The sequence below is a fragment of the Chinchilla lanigera genome, unplaced genomic scaffold (assembly GCF_000276665.1).
Source record: "Chinchilla lanigera isolate Chin_1 unplaced genomic scaffold, ChiLan1.0 scaffold00022, whole genome shotgun sequence".
NCBI classification, from domain to species: Eukaryota; Metazoa; Chordata; class Mammalia; order Rodentia; family Chinchillidae; genus Chinchilla; species Chinchilla lanigera.
In genome coordinates this window covers 3,539,119-3,560,055 of record NW_004955423.1, presented here as the reverse complement: position 1 = coordinate 3,560,055, position 20,937 = coordinate 3,539,119, and the positions used below count along the sequence as shown (strand labels likewise).

At 36.2% G+C, this 20,937-nt stretch overlaps 1 long non-coding RNA gene across 1 annotated transcript in view; it reads right to left on the bottom strand.

The window, feature by feature from the left end:
- Positions 1 to 15,185, bottom strand: part of LOC102005816 — an 89,253-nt gene extending 74,068 nt beyond the window's left edge. Inside the window, exon 1 of the long non-coding RNA XR_260951.1 lies at positions 14,928 to 15,185. This is a non-coding gene — a long non-coding RNA (uncharacterized LOC102005816). The remainder of the gene's footprint in view (positions 1 to 14,927) is intronic.
- Positions 15,186 to 20,937: the final 5,752 nt, after the last annotated feature.

Sequence of the window (20,937 nt, the reverse complement as noted above, 5' to 3'; positions counted from 1 at the left end):
GATGCTACCTCTCTGTGTGTAATGTAGCACAAAGGTATGCTCACTGAGGCATACAACTAGAATGTGTCAGTTTGAAGGGAAAAAATCCTCCCATTTCTAACAAAATATTTTACACTAAAAGCTGCAGCTACTTCTAATGTAAAACTTACTAACTGATGTACCCAAGGGGAGAGTAGTTTAAGGTTGCAAGAAATATATTATTGCACAAGGTCTTGTTTGATCTGCCGTCCTTTTAAAGGATAATGAATTTTTTTAGCTGTTCAAAATCTAGGCAATTTGTGATCAGATATTCTACAATGCAGAAGGTTCCATTGGCTTGGTTTTAACCACCTAGATCTTATGCTGTTGAAAAGGAAGTATTAAATGCTGCTGCTTTGATAAATAAATGCTTTGTTTTTAAAGAAAGAAAAGAGACATTTCTATTTCCACCAGTGAAAAGGCTACGAGCGGAGCTGCCATTCGTTGACTCCTGTTACTTGAGTAGGTGCCTGTAAAGGGCCAGGTGGTGTTTATGCAGATGACTGAGCAAGTTACAATGTGTTCTTCCTTTTGGATAAAACATTAGTGTATCAGATGTGACAAATCAGATGTTCATCTTCCGCACTTCTGCATTATTTTACATTGAGAATTAGATGATGTGCTGGCTTAGCTTTTTGATTTTTTTTTTTCCTAGAGAATAAGTTCATAAATAAAGTTCTTTCTACGGTCTGCATAATCATAGTCTCACAGAACAGCTAACTGGCTAGGTAATATGATAATTACAAGTATACCTGCCTTGCAGTGTAGATGAGAAAAGGCACATATTCCGGGATAACACAACACCCCATTCATAGACTCTGCTCTAAGAGCTGTTTAACATATTATTCATTCCTACGCTCCTGCTGTCAAAGGAAACACAGTCTTCCTGAGAGCATCTTGAGATGAAGCACCTGATGCTCCAGTGTCCGAGCAGTGGCAAAGCATGAGCCTTCACTGTGCATCAAAATCCTAGACTCAAAACAAACGCCTTCTAACCCAAAAGTATGCCTTATGATTTCACAATATTATAAGTCAGACCTTATAAAATCTCAAAATAATTTTTAAGTATCCATGTAACCTTTCCACTTACCGAATCTGTAAGGGCACCCAGCATTCTCTACTCCTGTACCCAGACACCCACTGGCTGCTCCCCCCAGAACTACCATTTTGCCCAAGAAATACAGAGGTTTCCGTGAGTACCAATCTCCAATAAGAGCAAGTGGAAACTTAACCATTTTGTATATTTGATATCTTTACTGTGGGAGCTCCTATTATGAATTAGAACAGTACCATGTCATTAGCAAAAAACTAATACAGTAAGGCAAAGAAATAGTTTAAGAGCTTCTAAACATACTATTAGTGCTCTTAATTTACACAACCATTCAACAAATATTTATTGACTTTCTAACATATGCAGTTCAAGAAAAGGGGGAGGGGAGGGAAAATAAGGAGAATAAAGATATGCCATGTGCAGGGACTGATAACCTTAATGAATGTAAATGATATGTGTCATAAGCAAGAGCTAAAATGAATAATATTAACAAGAAAGAAAATGGTGAAAGGCAAATTAGAGGAGAAGGGAGTGGGTAAGGGAAAAAGAAGGGGAAAAAAAGAATCAAGCTATATTACATACATGTATTCACTTCCCAAGATGATTGTAAACTGCATGTACTAATTTTTTTTTAACCAGGAATTGAACTTAGGACCTTGCACTTGCCAGGCAAGTGCTTGTGCCACTGAGCTATATCGCCGGCCCCTTAATTTTTAAAAAATTAAATTAAATGAGAAAAAAAGAAAAGGATTTTGTATCATCAGTCCATGCGGGAGCAGATACAAGTGCCATTAGAGAAACAGAAGTCTGTTAATGTGAAATTTCTGAAGTAGGCAGGGTCAGAGGAGACTGTGTGGGAAAGAAGGTACTGATGCTGATCCCTGGAGGATGAATAAGTGGGAAGGTAAGAAGAGTAGGGGAGAGAAAGTGAGAGGATGGGATAGTAATGCCAAGTTGCTGAAGTGACGCTTTGGCGCCAAACGCCGTCAGTAGTAGCATTATGTAGTAACAATGATTCATATATTCCAATATCTTTATAAAATGTATTTAGCATAGCTTGTTATTAAAATGCTGATATATTTTGATACACTTAATATATTGATATAGCTATTGATTTAATAAGAATATGTACTTTGTTGATAATACCTAAAGTGTACGTTTACAAAAGCTACAGTTCTTTACAAAAGAACTAAACTACATTTAGTTCTCACAGCATTGTGTGAAATAGGTACTGTGAGAATTCCCATTTCACAAGTGGAAAGCTAGCAGAGATTAAGTAACTTGTCCAAAATCACTTTGCAGGAGTATGCAAGAGCTGGGTTACAACCAAAACAAGCTGACTCAAGAGCCCATGCATATAATGACTGTGACCTATTACTGCCAGGTTAAAGGCTAGAAGATCAAATGAGGTAATATGAGATGTCAGTCATATCATTCAGATATTTTTTATTTCTCTCTTTCATTCCCTAAGCCCACTATATCATCATTTTCAAAGTCCTGTCTTCTACCTCCTGAATCGCTCTAGCCCATTCTCTCTTTTTGCTGCTACCACTGACTGACCGTCTTCCTCTCCCTTCAGAATTGGTATTAAATTCTCCCTTTTCCAACTGCTTCTCTTTATCAGTAGTTATAGATAGCAAAATCATTTGTGGAACATGTTCTAAATAATTTGCTTCTGATCACAGTTAAAGTTACAAAGCCTGTAAAAGATTTTACTAATGAAGAAATTGAATGACAATTATATCACTTGTCTTGATCACACAGCTAGAAAGGCCAAGGGGCAGAATTTAAATCCCGGTCTGACTCCCAAACCACTATTTCATCCCTTAAACCACGCTTTATTGTTTTTTGAACTGGAACTATAAATGCTGCACTGATGTAGTCATGTTATATGCCTGAAATGGAATTCTAACAGAGCCTTCATGGAGGTCTTTTCCATAGCATTTTGTGTATCCCTATTTTATGACACTTTATGAATATAATCTGTAATATCACTGTTATTCATGTATGTTCATTGTATCTTCCCCTACTTCCTACAGTATCACTTCCTTTGAAGCAGGAAGGATAATAGTCATCTTGATACCCTTTCACCTTAAAGATGGGCTTCGCACATGCCAATCACTCAATGAATGATTCCTGAAGAAGTCTCACTGTCCTTATCACTTAGACAAAACACCTGACACCCACAAGTGAAAGAATAAGAGGTTTATTGTGGCTCACAGTTTGCAGGTGTTTTCATGGCAGCTGGGAAGCATCAAAGGAAGGGCGGAGCCTGAGATCCTTCCAGGGTATACCCGCAGTGACCTATCTCTTCCCACCAGACCCCGTCTCCTAACAGTAGATCAGCTGTAAACCCCCATCGCCCAATCACCTTCCAAGCACAGGAGGCTGTGGGGGCCACTTTAAATCCAAACCCTAACAAGGGGTAAACCCATTGTGATCTTGGGTAATTCAAAAATTACTTCAGAAACTCCATGAACTCCATTCTACATTACAGTGTTGATAACAGTGTGAAAATAGAGAATACTGGAATAACTAACTGCCTTAAGTGCTTATACTCATTTTCTACTGCTGCACAACAAACAATTATGAAATTAGATATTTACAGCCATCTACATAAATTAATCTCAGTTTCCATGAGCAAAAGTGCAGGCACAGCCTATCTGGTTGCTCTGCTCAGATCTCACAAAGCTGCAGCAATCCCGGTATCAGACGCTTGTGTTTTATGCCTTTCTGAAGTCTAAATGGCTGTTGGCACACTTTTGTTTCTTGCTGTTGTAGGGCTGAGGTCTTCATTCTCCTAGCTCTCACCAGAGGGCTCTCCCTCAAGGCCCTGCAGGCTTAAGATCAGCCTTTTGAAGAAACAACGAAGGAGTAAAATCCTCCAGGAGACAACATGAGCAAAGATGGCAAAGGGATGTAAGGAACTAATGGTAGAATGTGGACATCACTCGCTACATGAACGTTTTGTACAATTTTAAAATATCACATGGAAAATTGTATCTTTTTTTTTGCAAAAACAAAATACACAAGTATAATTAATAATTTAATGGAACATAATATGCAGACTCCTGAATTTGGCACCATGGTAGGATGAGTTAATATGGACCCTCCCTGCATCCCTAGACACATAATAGCTATATAGAAATGCAGAATAGATTAACTGGGAACTACTGAATAAGGAAAGAACTGGAAAGGAAGAAAGTAAAAGTATTAACTCCTTTAAATCTCTGTATGAAGGCTTGAGCTCCATCTGAACATGCATGAACTCTACAAGAATCAGCACAGCAAAAGCTTTGAGAACTGAGCTACGGTGCAGACAACTAATGAAAAGTAGCTAAACTGTAAACACCAGATTATCTCCGCAGTCTTTGGAAAATAACCTGATTTTGTAACCAAGCCTACAGAAACAAAGTGACTTACCGTCTAAATCAAACAAGTTCAACTACCTACTATGTTTCTTAAACCCATTTTTCAGAAAGTTTTAACAGAATCCAAAAACTCATAACACAGTATTCAAAATGTTCAATATACAATCCAAAACTAATTGGTATACAAAGAACTCAGAAAACCTCAGCAGATACCAACATTGACATGACTCAAATGGTGTAAATATCAGACAAAGAAGATCTATGGCAGCTATTAAAACTATGTTACATGAAGTAAAGGCAAATTATCTAGAACAAATGAAATGATAGTCTCAGCAAAGACTACAAACTATGAAACAATAACTAATTTAAAAATCCAGAGCTGAATGGTTTGATCAACCTTGCATTTTTGTATCTGGTAATTTGAGCAACTTCGTTGAAGATAACAATATGTAATATAATAGCCAGTTAATTCCTATCATTTTGTTCTGAAACCCCATATCATTATTATTGTTTTTGCTTTGTTTTGTTTTTGTTTTTGTTGTTGGCATTTTGTTATTGTTCTTTTTTTATTATTCTCTTCAAAATAAAAAAAATCCAGAGCTGATAAATACATTATCAAAAAATTTAAATCCAAACCAGGGACTTAATAGCAGAATGAAATAAAAGAAGAGCCAGTGAACTTGAAGATAGATCAGAAGAGTCTGTTTAACTATCTACTTGATAAACTACAGTATGAATATGAGTTATCTGCACAAATGAGACTGAAAAGTGGTCTGAGAGATGGTACAGGTACCCCTGTGTGGTTAATATAAAAATTTAGAAGCATAACCAGGATAGACTGAATTTTTAAGTTTTTTTAAAAACGGTATACTGGAAATAGATGTTTCAGAACCAATCTGAAAACAAGTAGGGAAAAAGTAAAAAATAAGCAGAGCCTAAGAGATCAGAGGAACAATATCAAAAGGTCTAATATCACATTAAAGTTATAGAAAGACCTGAATATGCTATAGAAAACTAATTGAGCAAATAATAGCTGAAAATTCCCCAAATTTGGGCAAAAATTTACAGATCCCAAAGAAATTCAGCAAAAAACAAGGATAAACCATTTAAAACCACACCTAGACATATCACAATGAAATTCCTTAAAACAAAAAGTAAAGTTTAATATCTTAAAAGTAGATAGAAGAAAAATTATATGGGAGATGAGAGAATTTAATTACTGTATTTTTCTTATCAGAAATTATGGAGTCCAGAAGATGGCAGGAAAATTATTTTTAAACTGCTAAAAGAGAAAAACAGATCAATTTAATCCTATATTAAGAATATCCATCAGAATAAAGTCAAATACAGATTTTCTTAGATGAAATAAAACTAAGAAAATTTGTCTGCAGTCAACAGGCTTTCAAAGAAATGCTAAATACAGATCTTCAAATTAAAGGAAAGCAATAACAGAAAGAAGATTAGAAAATCAGTAATAGTAAAAAGAAATCAGAAACTCTAAATATTTGAGTAAATGAAATATAGTGTTATTTATCATAAAGTTTGTTATGGCACGTAAATTGCTGAAATAAAAATTATAATACAGTTTAAATGTAGGTAGATACGTGTGATAAGTACTATACATACTGTATGTCAAAAATGAGAAAGGGTATAGTGTCCTAAAGTTTCTTAATTTTTTCTAAAGTGATAAGGTATTAATTTAAGTAGATTGTGTAAAGTTTGATATATATTTTACACTTGATCTTAACCAAAAAGCCAAGAAATAATAATATAAATATATATTTTATGTACCAAGAGATATATTTTAAAGCCACTACAGATACATAATAGGATCCTAAATACTCATATAAATGCAAAAAATGTAAAAATTAAAAACAAAGGTATGAAAATGAAAGGAATGAGCAGAAAACTAATAAAACAGTAGACCTAATTCCAACTCTATCAATGGTTACACTAAATGTCAATGATCTAAATACACCAGTGAAACGACAGAGATTATCAGAGTAGAATTTTAAAGAACTCAACTATATACTATCTAAAAGAAATCCATTTAGCCTAAAGATTAAAAAAAGCTAAAAATAATGAGATAGAACAAGATATACCAGGTAAACACTAATGAAAGAACTGCTGAACCAGGTGTGGGGGCACACACCTGTAATCCCAGCATTCTGGGAGGCTAAGGCAGGAGGATCTCAAGTTTTAAGAGTTCAGCCTGGGCAATGAAGAGAGACTCTATTTCAAAATTTTAAAAATGTAAAGAGGCTGTGTTATGGTTGATACATTGTGCCAACTTGGGGAATCTAGAGGTTTGGCTAAGTGACTCAGCAGTTCTGCCTCTTGGGATGAAAAGGACACGCCCTTACCCTTCTGGGATGTTGTTTATTGTGTTAATTTGAGAAGTTTAGAGGGTTAACTATGCAACTCAGAAGGGGTCCAGGGTGCTTAATTTGTATTCATCCTGAGCCTGTGCAAGAGGCAGGCATGCAGAGGTTGTGGAGGACCACCCCCACCTCCCACAGAGCGGGTAGACTGCATAATAAAAGGAATTGAGTAAGGACTGGCTGCTGGTTCTTCAGAGGAGCTCCGGTCTTCACCTTCAGCTTGGTCGTTTCCTGGCTTCTGGTGCAGACTGTTGGGCTTCTTTCTGGACTCTTCAGCCTTCTGGTGTTAGCTCTCCTGCCTTCATCGTAGATTCTTCAGCATTCCGTCGCAGACCCATCAGCCTTTTGATACGGACTTGCACCGACACTGCAGCGAGCTCCAGGCCCGGGCCTGGGCTCTTCAATCTCCAGCGTGCAGACACCCTCTGAACACTTCCTCATCCAACTCTGTAGCTGACTATTGTAAGCCAAACTTGTAATTCCTTGTACATTTGTTTATCTTGTATTATCTGTTCCTCTAGTAAACCCTGATGATTCAGGCTGGGATATAGCTCAGTGCAAAGACCCTGGGCTCAATCCCCAGTATCCTTCCCAAAAGAAAAAGACAAAAGGAGGAAAAAGAGAAAAACAAGAGGCTGGAGTGAATGAGTGTGTTACTATCAAAGTCAAAATAAGGAAAATTACCAAAGACCAAGAGAAATTTTACATAATGAAAAAAGACTCAAGTCACTCAGAAGAAAAACCTAACAATTCTAACTATTCATATACATAACAGAACTGTACAGCACAGGAAACAAAGCTGATAAAATGAAAAGGCATATGCAAAAATTCACAATTATATTTCATGACTGAAACACTCTTCTCAATAATCCATAGAATAAGTAGACAGAAAAGCAGAAAATATATAAGCTTGAATTTCATCAACTTGTAATCTAATTGACATTTACAGAACACTGATTTCCACACAGTAGAACACTATACACACTCTTAAAATGCTTAGGGAATATTCACTGAGGTGAAATTTTTAAATGTTAAAGAATTAAATTCATTCAATCCATGTTGTGTGGCCATAACAGCGTTAGACCAGAAAGCAAGGAGAGATAACTGGAAATCCTTCCAAGGGCTGGGAATGAAAAATCACGCTCCTAAGTAACCCACAAGCAAAAGGAAAGTCTCAAGAAAAACTAGAAAATATTTTGAAGAGGACAAAAATGAAATATACATCAAAATGTCAAAATTGTAGGACACAACTAAAACAATAGGTAGCAGGAAAATCATGATTTTTAAATGCATGTGAGAAATAAAGAAAGGTCTCAAATCAATGCCTTTATTGTCTAACTTAAGAAACTAGATAAAAATAAGCAAAATAAAGCCTAAGAAAGGAGAAAGAGGGAAATAGTCAAAAATCAATTAATAACAGAAAACCAAAAGAGAAAAATCAGTGAAACTAAAAACTGTCTCTTCAAAAAAATAATAAACATACATAAAACTCTAGTCAGATTTATCAGGAAAGAGAAAAAAGACACAAATTGCCAACAAGAAGCATAAAATGGGAAATCACAGCAAAACTCAAAGGCAATAGATAGATGAGGGAATACTACAAAAAACAAAAACAAAAAAAAAAAAAAACTGTGTAGATAAATTGGACAACCTAGATGAAATGAAAGGCCCCAACTGCCAAAGACACTTTGAAAGACCCTACCAAAATTCACTCAAAAGAGAAATAAATCACTAAGTAGTTCTACATTTGTTAAATAAAGCTTACAGCTAAAAGCTTTCCCAAAAAATACAAACTCTAGAACTAGATGACTTCACAAGTGAATTCTCCCATATATGTAAGAAAATATTAACACTAGTTTCCTTACAACATTTCCCAGAATGAAAAAGAGAACTTGCAATTTATTTTATGAAGCCAACACGGCCATGACCCCCCAGTCAAAGACAGTACAGAAAAAAGGGGAAAACTACAAAGCAATATTGCTTATGAACATGCAAAAATACTCAACAAAATATTAAATAATCAAATTTCTTGTATATACAAGTAACTGTGCATGACAACTCATAGGTGAGTTTTTTCAGAAATGGAGGATGATTTGACATGTGAAAAATAATGTAATCCACCATTTAACAGACAAAACAAGAAAAGCCACACAATCTTAACAATATGTCCAGAAAAAAAAATCGTGTAAAAAATCAACATATATCCATGATATTTTTAAAAGGAAGGAAATGAAGAAAGAAACCTCTCAGCAAACTAGAAAAAAAAAAAAAAAAAAAAAGGATCTTCCCCAATGTGACAGAAGGCACATACCAAAAACCTACTGCTAACATCTTACTTAATGATGAAAGGCCTAATGCTTTCCTCTTATAAATAGGAAATGAGCAAGAATGTTCACTCTCTTCATTCTTATTCATTACTGTTCTGGAACACCTAGCAAGAGCAACATGACAAGCTTTTTTAAAATGGCTTTCAGATTAGAAACAAAGAACTAAAACCTTCCCTATTGAGATAACATCCTTATCTGCCTACAAAAATCCCAGGGAATGTACAAAAAGCTCTGAAAGCTAACAAGTACATTTACCAAGGGCACAGGATACAAAGTAAAAACACAAAAATCTATCATTTTTCTGTACACTGGTGATGTACAATGAAATCTGAAGTTCAAAAACAGTACCAGGCTCTATGAAAACTAAAGTATGTGCAACTCTATATGCTGAAAATTCTAAGGCACTCATGAAAGAAGTCAAGGAAGCCCTAAGGAAATCCATGTTCATGGATTAGATAATTGAATGTACTTAAAATGTCAACTTTCCCCAAAGTGATCTAGATTTAACACAAAAGCAGTCAAAATCCTAGAAAAGTAGTCTGCGAATACAGACAAGCTGATTCTGGAAATTATATAGAAAAGTAAAGGAACTATAATATTCAAAATGGTTCTGAAAAAGAACAAAAATGGAGAAGTCACATTACCCCACATTAAGTTATACTATAAAGTCATAGTAATTGAGACATTGGACAAAGATGAACATTCAGAAATATATCCACACAAACATGGTTGATGAGGGTTTTGGGGGGTTTTTTTGTTTGTTTTTTTTTTTTGTTTTGTTTTCCTCAGTACCGGGAATCGAACTCACGATGTTGTACTTGCCAGGCAGGCACTGTGCCACTGAGCTAAATCCCCAGCCCCTGGTTGATGAGCTTTTGAAAAAGATGTAAAGTCAGTTCAATAGAGAAAGAATGGTCCTTTTGGTAAATGGTGCTGGAATAACTAGAAATCCATATGCAAAAATGTAAACTTAATGTACCAAATACCACATGCAAATATTACCCCAAAATGAATCAGAGGCCTAAATGTAATGTAGAAAAATATGAAACTACCAGGCCTAATGGAAAATGCCTATAATCCCAGAAACTTGACAGTCTGAGGCAGAATGACAGCAATTTAGATAACAGCCTCAGCAAATTAGCAAGGCCGTGTCTCAAAATTAAAAAGGGCTGAGGATGTAGCACAGTAATAGAGAACTTGCCTAGCATGTGTAAGACAAAGAAATGAGAGAGAGCAAGAGACAGAAAGAGACAGAAAAAGAACAGAAGAAATGCAGAGGGAAAATTGTCACGACCTTGGGTTAGCCAGAGTTCTGAGGAAAATCCATCTTTAAAAATGCATACATTAGATTTCATCAAAATTAAAATATGTTGCTCTATGAAGGACATCATTAAAAAATCAGGAGACAGGGAAAATACTTATAAATCACATATTTGTAAATCACATATAACAAAAGATTTATTAACAGAACAAAAGAAGAACTTGTAAAATTCAGCAATAAGAAAATAATCAACCTAATTTTTCTTTTGCAGTGTTGGGGAACTTAATATTTTAATGTGAAAAATATATGAACAAATATTCATCAAAAAATTACATAAATGAAAAATATTAATAGCATTAGAAATTATGAAGTACAAGTTAAAACCATAATGAGGTGTCATTACACAGCTATTAGAATGATGTAAAAACAACAATATCAAGTGCTAAGGAGGATGCTGAGTAACCAGTCCTCTCCTGTTACACAGGAATGTGATATGGCACGCCTACTTGGGGAAACAGTTTGGCAATTTTTTATAAAATTAAACCTACACTTACCAGATGATCCAGAAATCCCACTTCCAGCAACTCATCCATGAGACACAAAAACATGTTCCCAGGAAAGTCTGCAAGCAGATGTTTATAGGAACCAGCCAAAGAAGATAGCTGTCATGCCCAAGGTTACACCCCCTCTTTGCAAAAAGGCTACAGCCAATGAGGGAACACAAGGTTTGGCTTCCTTGCTTCAAGACACAATTTTGTCCAGACATTCCAGCTTCAGCACTCTCTGTAGGGTCAGTTAAAATGCCTATTTTCCTTTAACCCAGCCGTGCTGCTTTCACCCTTCACAAGCATGTTTACTGACACACCCCACAAATAAATATCCACATATAAATCTCAGGATCTCAGAACCTTTTTCTAGGGGATACTAACCTGTGACATAGTAAGAGTAAATTACCTCTAAAAAAAGAAAGCAAAGAGTGGGATTGGGGACAAGAATAGAAAAAATTTAACAGGGTTAATCTTGATGTCTGTTATATTATTGTCTTTTATGTATCTTTGAATTATTTCATAATTTGAGAAATATATGCATGTCTTCTGCAAATACTCTGACACATATTAAAGTAATTCAAGCCAAATATCTCCGCCAGTTATATAGCAATTTCTAGAAAACTCAAAAATGTAATGCAGGTAATAATCTGATCTAGAAGAAAAGCCTTTAAAAATTGAAACACAGGTAAAAATATGAATTGCCTTAGGTATATTTTTCTCTAAAAGTCAGAGAAAAAAAATGTAAAAAAATCTTTAAATCAAAAAAAACCACTTTAATTCTACAATAAAAACAAATAGAAAAAAAGACTATCTCCTACTTTCACAAATATATTTTCTATTTTCACAAACAGATTTTCCTGACCTATGTTTCTTTTCATTTGGATTTTTATAGCAGTTTGCAAGAATAGTAGTACAGAAAAGGAGTTTACATTGCATTTCCCATTTCAAGGGCTGATCAAAAAATAAAGCATGTATTTAAATTTGAAAAATGTATTACATGGGTAGGAGAAGGGTAATAAAAAGAAGCAAGCTATGTTAAGGACATGCACCTATCCCTAAAATGAATATGACATCATGTATTCCAAACATGTACAGTATTAATACAAAAAATATATTACAGTAAAAGATACATTTTCCATTAATTCTCCTCAAAATACTCTCATTCACTTTGAATACACTTATCCTATCATTCTTGCTGTTTTCTGAAGCAGGTTTTCACAAGTCTGGAAGTCTTTCACGAGTGTCTTTACAAATATGGCCAAAAATACAGTGACTGCTGTTGCCAAGTGCCCCCTAAAAGAAAAGCAGGCTTGTAAAACAACACGGTGCATGCTCGTCCACTTTATTCACCAGATCTGGCATCTTGCAATTTCTGACTCTTCCCCAAAGTCAAAATTACCATCCAATGTAAACATTTCAAATCTATTCAGGACATCAAAATAATAACAATAACACAACTAGAGACATTCAGGAAAGAAGGCTTTCAGAACTGCTTCAGAATGATGGAATAAGTTGTTCAAAGCACAAGGGGTATTTTGAGGGGGATTACTGCCAATATGTCTTGTACTGTAATATTTTTTTAAAATTTAAACAGTCACCGTATCTTTTTATCACATTGTGTATCATCTTACTTTATCGTAAAATAGCTTTGGTTATGAATCTCCATGTTGCATGATCCCAACATGAAAATAAACCTTAATTTTACTTACTCCTGGGACTACTTTAAAGAAAACTTCAGATCATTCAAACTACAGGAAGGAAAGTCAAGAAACTGGTAGGGAAACCTGCTGTCTTCCAACCTTACAGAATTTGAAGAAGCTGCTGCCTGTGTAAATCATCAGGGGACAAATTCACCCTTTGCCTCATCACCCTACTCCCCAATTCTAAAACTAGCTGAGGACACTTGAAAGAGCCCTCTTGGTGAGAAGATTCTTTTCCCCTTCCTGATGTGTGTACATGCATGGGTACACACAAAGGAAAGTGTACACATGTTGCTTCAAGTTCACAAGCCTTCAGACAGGTGGGTTTGGAGAAAGGAGTTGCTATATTTAAAGTTACAAAAAAATTAAATAAAATAGAACATCTGCCCACAAGGACTAAACTTCTAAGAGTGCAGATAAAGTGAAGGATAGATTAACCAAAATTCTGTATTTTCAGAACAGATTAAATATTGAAAGGGAAAATCTCCCCCCGCCAAATTTTCTCCTTACATTAATTCTTTTTGTTTAGTTCTCATTCTTAATGTTTTCCCATAGCGAGTAGAATATGAAACAAAGGAGCCGAAACGTAACTCAAAGAAAGAACATTAAAGAGCATAAGAAAGAGAAATGAAGAGTTATTCACTAGAAAAAAGATTGAAATGCTCTGGTAGTGTTTTTTTCCAGAGCTCTGGTGGTGTTTTTTTCCAGGGGATGAGTTAAACCACAGGAGCCTGAGGGAAAGAGTAAAAAGTCGTGGATAAAGGCTAACACCGGGAGAAGGACTTGGGCTAGCAAAGAGGAATGGCTCTGCTGTGCAGCCAGAGGCAGTTTCAAGGCTTGCCATCTGCTTCCTAGGACCCAGGCTATGTCAGAGATTGTTCCTAAGCCTGTGTTCAAAAAGCAAGACAATGTCACCAGATGAGATCTGAATTGAACAAAAACATTTGGGTCTGCCGACACTGGGTTAGTGACCATAATATAAAGCATGCTACATCCAAATCTGCATGTCTTCCTGGGGAAGCAAAAGTCCAGTCTTTTTGCTTTCAAGGAGTTTCTTATCCTATACAGGAAAAAAATCTAAATAAAATGTGTTTTCTTAAATGATAGATTTATGTCTACAATTAACTTATGAGCACTAAGCACTTAAAGGAGACAGAAACCATGGTCAGACTATGGCCAGAATTAGGTAAAGAACAACAGGTAAGTATTTCCCAGAAGAGTTAAGTCTTATACATTTATCTTGAAAGTGGGAGATGTCATAGTTCCATGGAGAAGGATAAAAGGAAGGCACAACGAACAAAAATATTGTCACTCCATACAGCTCCACAGCAGAAATGAAGGGTGTGCTTGAGATACGCATGGCTGAGGCATTTGCCACATTTCCTCTCAAAAAATGTAGCTAAAATGGGAAGCAGTCTGAGGTCTGCAAGTATGACCAGTTGTCCTGCGGCAAATGAATAAAAGAATTCATTGAAAACGGACATGATTACGACTTTAGGTGGGATTGAGGAAAATGGGTTAAAACTGTCAAGAGCCATGAATACTGTGAGGTTTTACTTTACTTACAAGCTGAAAAGTTAGTCTGCAAAAGCCATAGGGTCCTAATCACCCTGGCACAGCAAGTCACACAATCACCATTTTTACTTCAGTTCTACTTACGCTCCAAATGTGGGGAATGATGAAGAGGACCCACATGAACCCTGCCCAGGCAGTGGATTTGCACCTCAGCTGAGGAGCTCTGGACTTACAAAACCCAATGTTTCATAATGGTCAGTCAGCAAACCTGTCTGACCTCTGCTCCAGAGGAAGGCATGATTTTATTATACCAGACAGTACACAAACCTGCATCCTCGAAACAGATCATCCAGAACAAAAAGACAATTAGTGTTTTTGCTGATAAGATATTTAAAAAACGCAAGAGACCTATGAAAATCATCCTCCAAAAAGTGGAGGATAGAAAAGGCCTGCAGAATGAGCACATGGGAAAATCAGCATTAAGCCATAAAAGAATATAACAGAGCAGTAAATGAGGGAGAAATAATATAGCTTTTTTGCAGAAGAATCAGTGAAAATTATTATGACCTAAAGGTCTGAGCATTTGGAAAAAAGGCTGAAGAGAAAAAAGTAGCTGTGAAAAGGTCAAACAAAACTACCCTGTATTAGTTACCTATTGCTGCATAATAAAATTACCCCCAAAACTTAGTGGTGTGCAATAATAGTTGTTCATTACCTCACACAGTTTTGTGGGTCAGGAATTTGGCAGCACTTACCTTGTAGTTCTGGTTCAGGGTCTTTCACGAAGTTGCATTCTGGTCATTGGCAGGGGCTACAGTCACCTGAAGCTTTGACTGGGACTGGCAGATCACTTTCAAGCTGAAGATGCATTCTCACACCTGGCATGTAAGTTTTTGGTGCCGTAAGAAAGCCTCAGTTCCTTACCACACAGATTTCTCCCTGAGGTTTCACATGAGTCCTCATGACATGAAACCTGGTTTTGTCCAGAGCCAGTGATTCAACAAGAGACAGCAAGGCAGAAGCCACAATGCACAATGCCTTTTATGTTCTAGTTCCGGAAGTTGCATACTCTTAACTCCTGCCGCATTCTACTCATTTAGAAGCAAGTCAGAAAGCCTAGCTCCAACTCAAGGGAAGGACAGTTATGCTCCACATACTGAAAACTTTCTGGACAAAGTTTAAAACCACAACACACTGAGTTCAAACATCTATCTGTCATGGTGATGGAGCATACCATCAATAAGCAACAAATGATACCACTCCTAGGGAGATTATAGTTGAAACAAGAGACAGGTCCCAGCTTGAAGAGGAGGAAGATGAAGTAATATACTCAGGTTGTAAAATTTCTATTTTTGTTTTTAATTAAAATTTATTTTTGTGCTATTTCTTACCTCCTTATCCTAACACCAGTAATTCTTTTACTATTTAGAGAAGCGCAGATTTGTTTTGTTTTATTTTTATTAGACTATAGTTCAAGACGATTTTTTTAAAAAGAAAGCACTCCTGTCCAAGCAGAAGGAAAGAATTGATCTAGATGCTGAGGAGAAAATTGTGTTGATCTCTAACAGAGATCTATTATGGAAGGTTACAATCAGTTCCTCTTGGAGTCACAGGGTTCTTGTGGTTGAGTTGAAGAGCCAAAACCCTCTAATCTCTGGAAAAACTGAATTTTCTCCATGGATTTATCTCTTCTAGCTTTTAGGTTCATTGTTTAATAGCACCAGGATAAGTAGATCTGTATTTATGTAGATTACTCAAGTAGTGTATAAAATGAGTAAGTTCAAAGTCAAGGTGTTATGGTTGATACATTGTGTCAACTTGGGGAGTCTAGAGGTTTGGCTAAATGATTCAGCAGGAAGCCAGGGTGCTTATTTTGTATACATCCTGAGCCTGTGGAAGAGGAGGGCGTGGAGATTATGTGAGAGCTACAGGCCCCTTAGATGGGGGTAGCCTGTTTACAATGTAAGGGTGGGAAAGAAGCTGCTTGCCGCCATTCCTCCCTTTTGCTCTGGCTGTTTGCTGTTCGGCTGCCATTCCCCCACTTGCTCTTGTTGCTTTGCTATCTTCTGCTTCGGAGCCAGCCAAGTATGGACTGAAACCTCCACAAACTGTGAGCTAAATAAACCTTTCCTTCCTTCATTTTGAGCGTTGGGTATTTTGTCTCAACAACAAGAGAAAAGTAACCAAGACACAAGGTTACCAAGTAGGATTCTTTCACAATAAACCAAGTATGAAATAATAAAGATCTGAATCCAGGTACAGAATTTTAAAAGAAGGGAGTTTCAAAAGTGGTTTCTAAAATATGATACTTAGAATTTGGTGACTAATTAGAGGTAGGAGATGAGAGAAAGAGGACATGGAGGAAAAATCAGAGGTGTCTGGTTTGTGAAATTTTGTAGGTAGTGAGGTCGACTGAATAGTTATGGATTTCCCAGGACCTTCTTAGTTTAGAAAGTTCCCACACTTGAGAAACCCCGCAATCCCAGGCAATCTGTACATTCAGGCACTGTATGATAGGAATAACAGTAACACATATTGGGAATGCAAGAAAGGGGATGTTTTGGTTGTGAAAAATAAACTTTTGTATGGGAATGTTTCACTTAACATAATACAGAAGTTATAAGGGGCAACAAGTTGGAAACACATTTCTGAAGCCCAGTGGAGAGGCTGGAGCTGGGCATGAAGAATCCTCAGTCATTACATGAGAACTGATGTTGTGGAAGAGAATAAGAACCACCTACAAAGGCTATAGAGTTGAGACTCCATCTCAGGTTTAAAACTTTTTAAAAGTGGATTGGGTGCACTTGGAGAAGAAGAAAACCCTCAAGAGAGACAGAGAAGCTTGACAAAGGAAGATAAATAAGAAATGGTGATTATCCCAAAAGCCAGAGAAAGAGGAAATTTTTTAAAGACCAAAGGAAGGAAAAATGTCAAATGCCACAGAGGGGAGTTCTCAGGATGTAGAAATTTGCTCCGTTTTCTGTGGTGAGCCAAAAGGACAGTTTTAAGAGTAAGTGCTGCAACTATAAGCAGAGTCTGGCTATCAAAGAGGATGGTGTCCAATACCCAGCCCTGGCTATCAAAGAGGATCGTGTCTAACAGACACCTTCCCTGCCTGACCCTCTGAGAGCCAAGGCAGAGAGACCGAATCATCACTTGCAACTTAGTCTTGATTCTCAGGAACTGAGAAACTAGTCAGCCTTTCTGGCAGGTTTATTTTTAAAACTATCAGCTTTACTAAAGTCAAGTATGTGCCAAGCACCTTATATGCTTTAACTCATTTAATCCTCATTGCAAAGCAGTGAGGAACTGTTACAAATATTTCTCTTTTTTTTGGTTTTTTTTTTTTTTTTTTGGTTTTTTTTCCAGTACCGGGAATTGAACTCACGACCTTGCGCTTGCCAGGCAAGCACTGTGCCGCTGAGCTAAATCCCCAGCCCCCTACAAGTATTTCTCATTTTGCTTCTCTTCAGTTTCTCTAATTTTTAAAAATCAGTGATCACAAACACAGTTTTTGCCCACATACCGTATTCTAATGCTATCCCCCATCTTTGGTATTGCTCAGAATGTTTGGGTCCTGAGTCTCCATGGCCTGCTTTGATTCCTGAGAGTCAAGGGAAATTTTTTTTCTACTTTATTAAGATGCCTGTGAATTGTGTTACAATTTTCTGAAGTACGATAACTCCACCCACCTCATGTTAGTTACCCAATTAAGGAAGTCAACACATCAATTTTTTTAAAAAATGCATAATCTGGCATTCAGATATCTGCAACGTTATATTCACAACCTCTGTAGTTGAATAATTTGCTTATTGTTTTATGTTGGTAATTTTTATCTACCTATTAACGATAAATTTTTGGATGTCAGAAACAAAGCAACATGCTCTTCTCATTCCCTACAACACTTAATAAATTATTGGATACCATAGGCATTGATTAATATTTGATGACTTATTTCTAAGACTCTGAAACAAAATTCCAACCAGAGCATGTTTGTACTCTATGATGGCCTCCGTGGTGTTCCTGGCTAGAACACCAATATTAACTATATCACTCTGAGCTCCTCTCATCAAATCCTTTCAATATCCATAGAAATAGTTTATACACTGGCTGAAAAGGAGAGAGCACAGAAACTGAAATATACTATATGTACTAGTGCTCATAGAAGATCGAATGAATAAATGCTCAGCAAATGAATAAGAATCAGAGAAAAAAACCTGATTGTGAGAGATTAACAAACTTAATTTTTTGCAATTATACAAGTTTATGTATGCATTCTCCCTATGAGATTGATAGTAATGATATTACTATATTCTTAACTCGCTAAAAAATAAAACTCTGACAGATGGTGTATACATATAAGCAACTAATGAAACAGACTCTATTTTTCTCTCTCTGCATTACTCAGATTGAAAAAAATCCAGAGTTATCAATTCTTCTGTTAGACATACAAGTCTAGGCTTGTATAACTATGATTTCTGCTAACTGGCCCCAGCCTAGTATTTTCACACCTTTTTTGTACTAAATGGTTAGAGCTGATCACTCCACCAAAAGCTGTCACTGAAACATCTCCATTTAAAAATCGGAATAAGACATGTAGTGATCAGATTGACTTTTTTAAATATTATTCTACCTTTTTGCATTTCAGTAAACTCCTGCAAACATCACCCATTCGCCTTTGTATAATTATGCACATATAAATGCCAGTTAAAATTACAGAAATTTTTTTTTACTCAATTTGTCATATGTAATCACTACATTGCTAGCCTGGACAGATCTTTGGATAATTAACTGAATTTTTGTAAGTGTTATGGATTGCTCATGTAACTTGGTAAAAAGCTGTTTGCTGAAGAAAACTGAGGTGCGGGGGATGGACGGGTGGGGAAAGAGTAAAACACCAAGCTTTGCTAATAAATAGTTCTCAGAAATATCAGCTCCCAATTTACTACTTGTACACAATGGGCCAGTTGAAACTTGCATGGTGATCCAATTTGCCACAGCTCTTGTTTTTAGGCTTTGTGGAGATGCTGTGTGAGCACAGCGGGGGCCACTCCTGCGTATCCCCTGAGTCAATCAGTGGGCTTTTGTCTCCTGCTGGTCAAAAATATCAGGTGGCTTTGAGAGTCTAATTATCAATGAAAAATTAAATTCAATACAGAAATATAGCCACAAGCACCCCTCTCCTCACCCTTTCTGTGCCCTCACCACCCCAGGCATGTGATGGAGTATCAAGTTATTCCTTAGGATTGCAAAGAGATAGCAAGAGAAAAAAAAGCACGTATCTAAAGAAGCAAATAGAAGAATCAGTTTTGACTTACATACCTTTCTCTTTGCTTGGTGGAGGACCGTTCCGATTACGATGGGTGTTCTGGAAATTAGCAATTAGTAGGGTGCTCCCTCTAAGAAGCGTTAGGCCCAGCTTATCTCAACATTGCTTTATAAAATTTTCTGGGCAGAGTTTCCATCACAGATTCAATAAATAGGTGAAAGAAGATATGTTATTGCAAATAATCTCAATTTACTTGATAATCTAAACTTGCTCTTTTGTGATGCAGCAAGAGAGTTCTTATTGTTCATCAAAGTATATTCTTATCTCTGCTGAATTTAACCCAGGCAGAGAGATTTCTTTCCAGGCTGTTTGGGAAACAAGAGGTTGAAAATGCTGGCACCTGCCCCTTAACTCAGACTTTCAAAGTAGTTTCCTTACTTCACAAACTAAGTCAAAAGATAGAATTTGAAACCAGCAAAACAAAGTATAGTACAGCTTTAATTTTCTGCACATTACAAATATACTACACATCTCTTTTAAGCCTTTTCTTTTTCAAAATGATGTGCTTTGTTGATAATTACCAATTAAGATCATGTTGACAGAAATACACTACCATCTCAAAATATCTACCTTTAGCAATCTTTCTCATGTGATACCACCCCAAAAAGGAATATTAAAGTTAAAACCAACAATGGCAAGCTTTCTCATGGTGCTCAAATACTCTAATGTCAGCATACACTAGTTTTTGTTTTTGTTTTTATTTATTTATTTATTTATTTATTTATTTATTTTTGGCACTGGTACCCAGGACCTTGCACTTGCCAGGCAGGCACTTGTGCTGCTGAGCTATATCCCCAGTTTTAAAATCCCACAGGAAGTCTTATGTTTGATTCACAAATATCATTGAATTCTGAAGTCTTTTTCCACGTGAAGGACTATCAACAGATGCTGCCAATCTTGGATTAAATATCTTTGGAAATTATTTGATTCAATAATGCATTCTTCCTTCTTAAAAACATAAAAAGTGTTGAATATGTAAGTGTGTTAGTTAACAGATTGGACTATTAACTTTATCAGTGTTTCAAAATCCTTAGAAAACCAGTTCCATTTGTTTGTGCCTGTTTTAAGAATCATGCTCAATAACCAAATTATAGCTAAACTTGGGGCTGGGGATTTAGCTTAGTGACACAAGCTCCTGCTTGGCAAGTACAAGATCCTGAGTTTGATACCCAGTACTGAAAAAAAAAAAAAAAAATTATAGCTAGACTTGACCAGAGGCATTCTAGGAACTCAGTAGAAAAATATAATAAAGAAACACTCTCATGACTAGAGAAATGTAGAAGATGGGGATATTAAAGATGAGTGTATAATACATGAATCTATCAATTTGCATTTTTTAATGTTTCAAATAAAACTATCTTTTTGCAAACATGAGCATTCAAAAACAAAAAAGATACAATCACTTGGTCATCGAAGACTAAGCTACTTTGAAAATA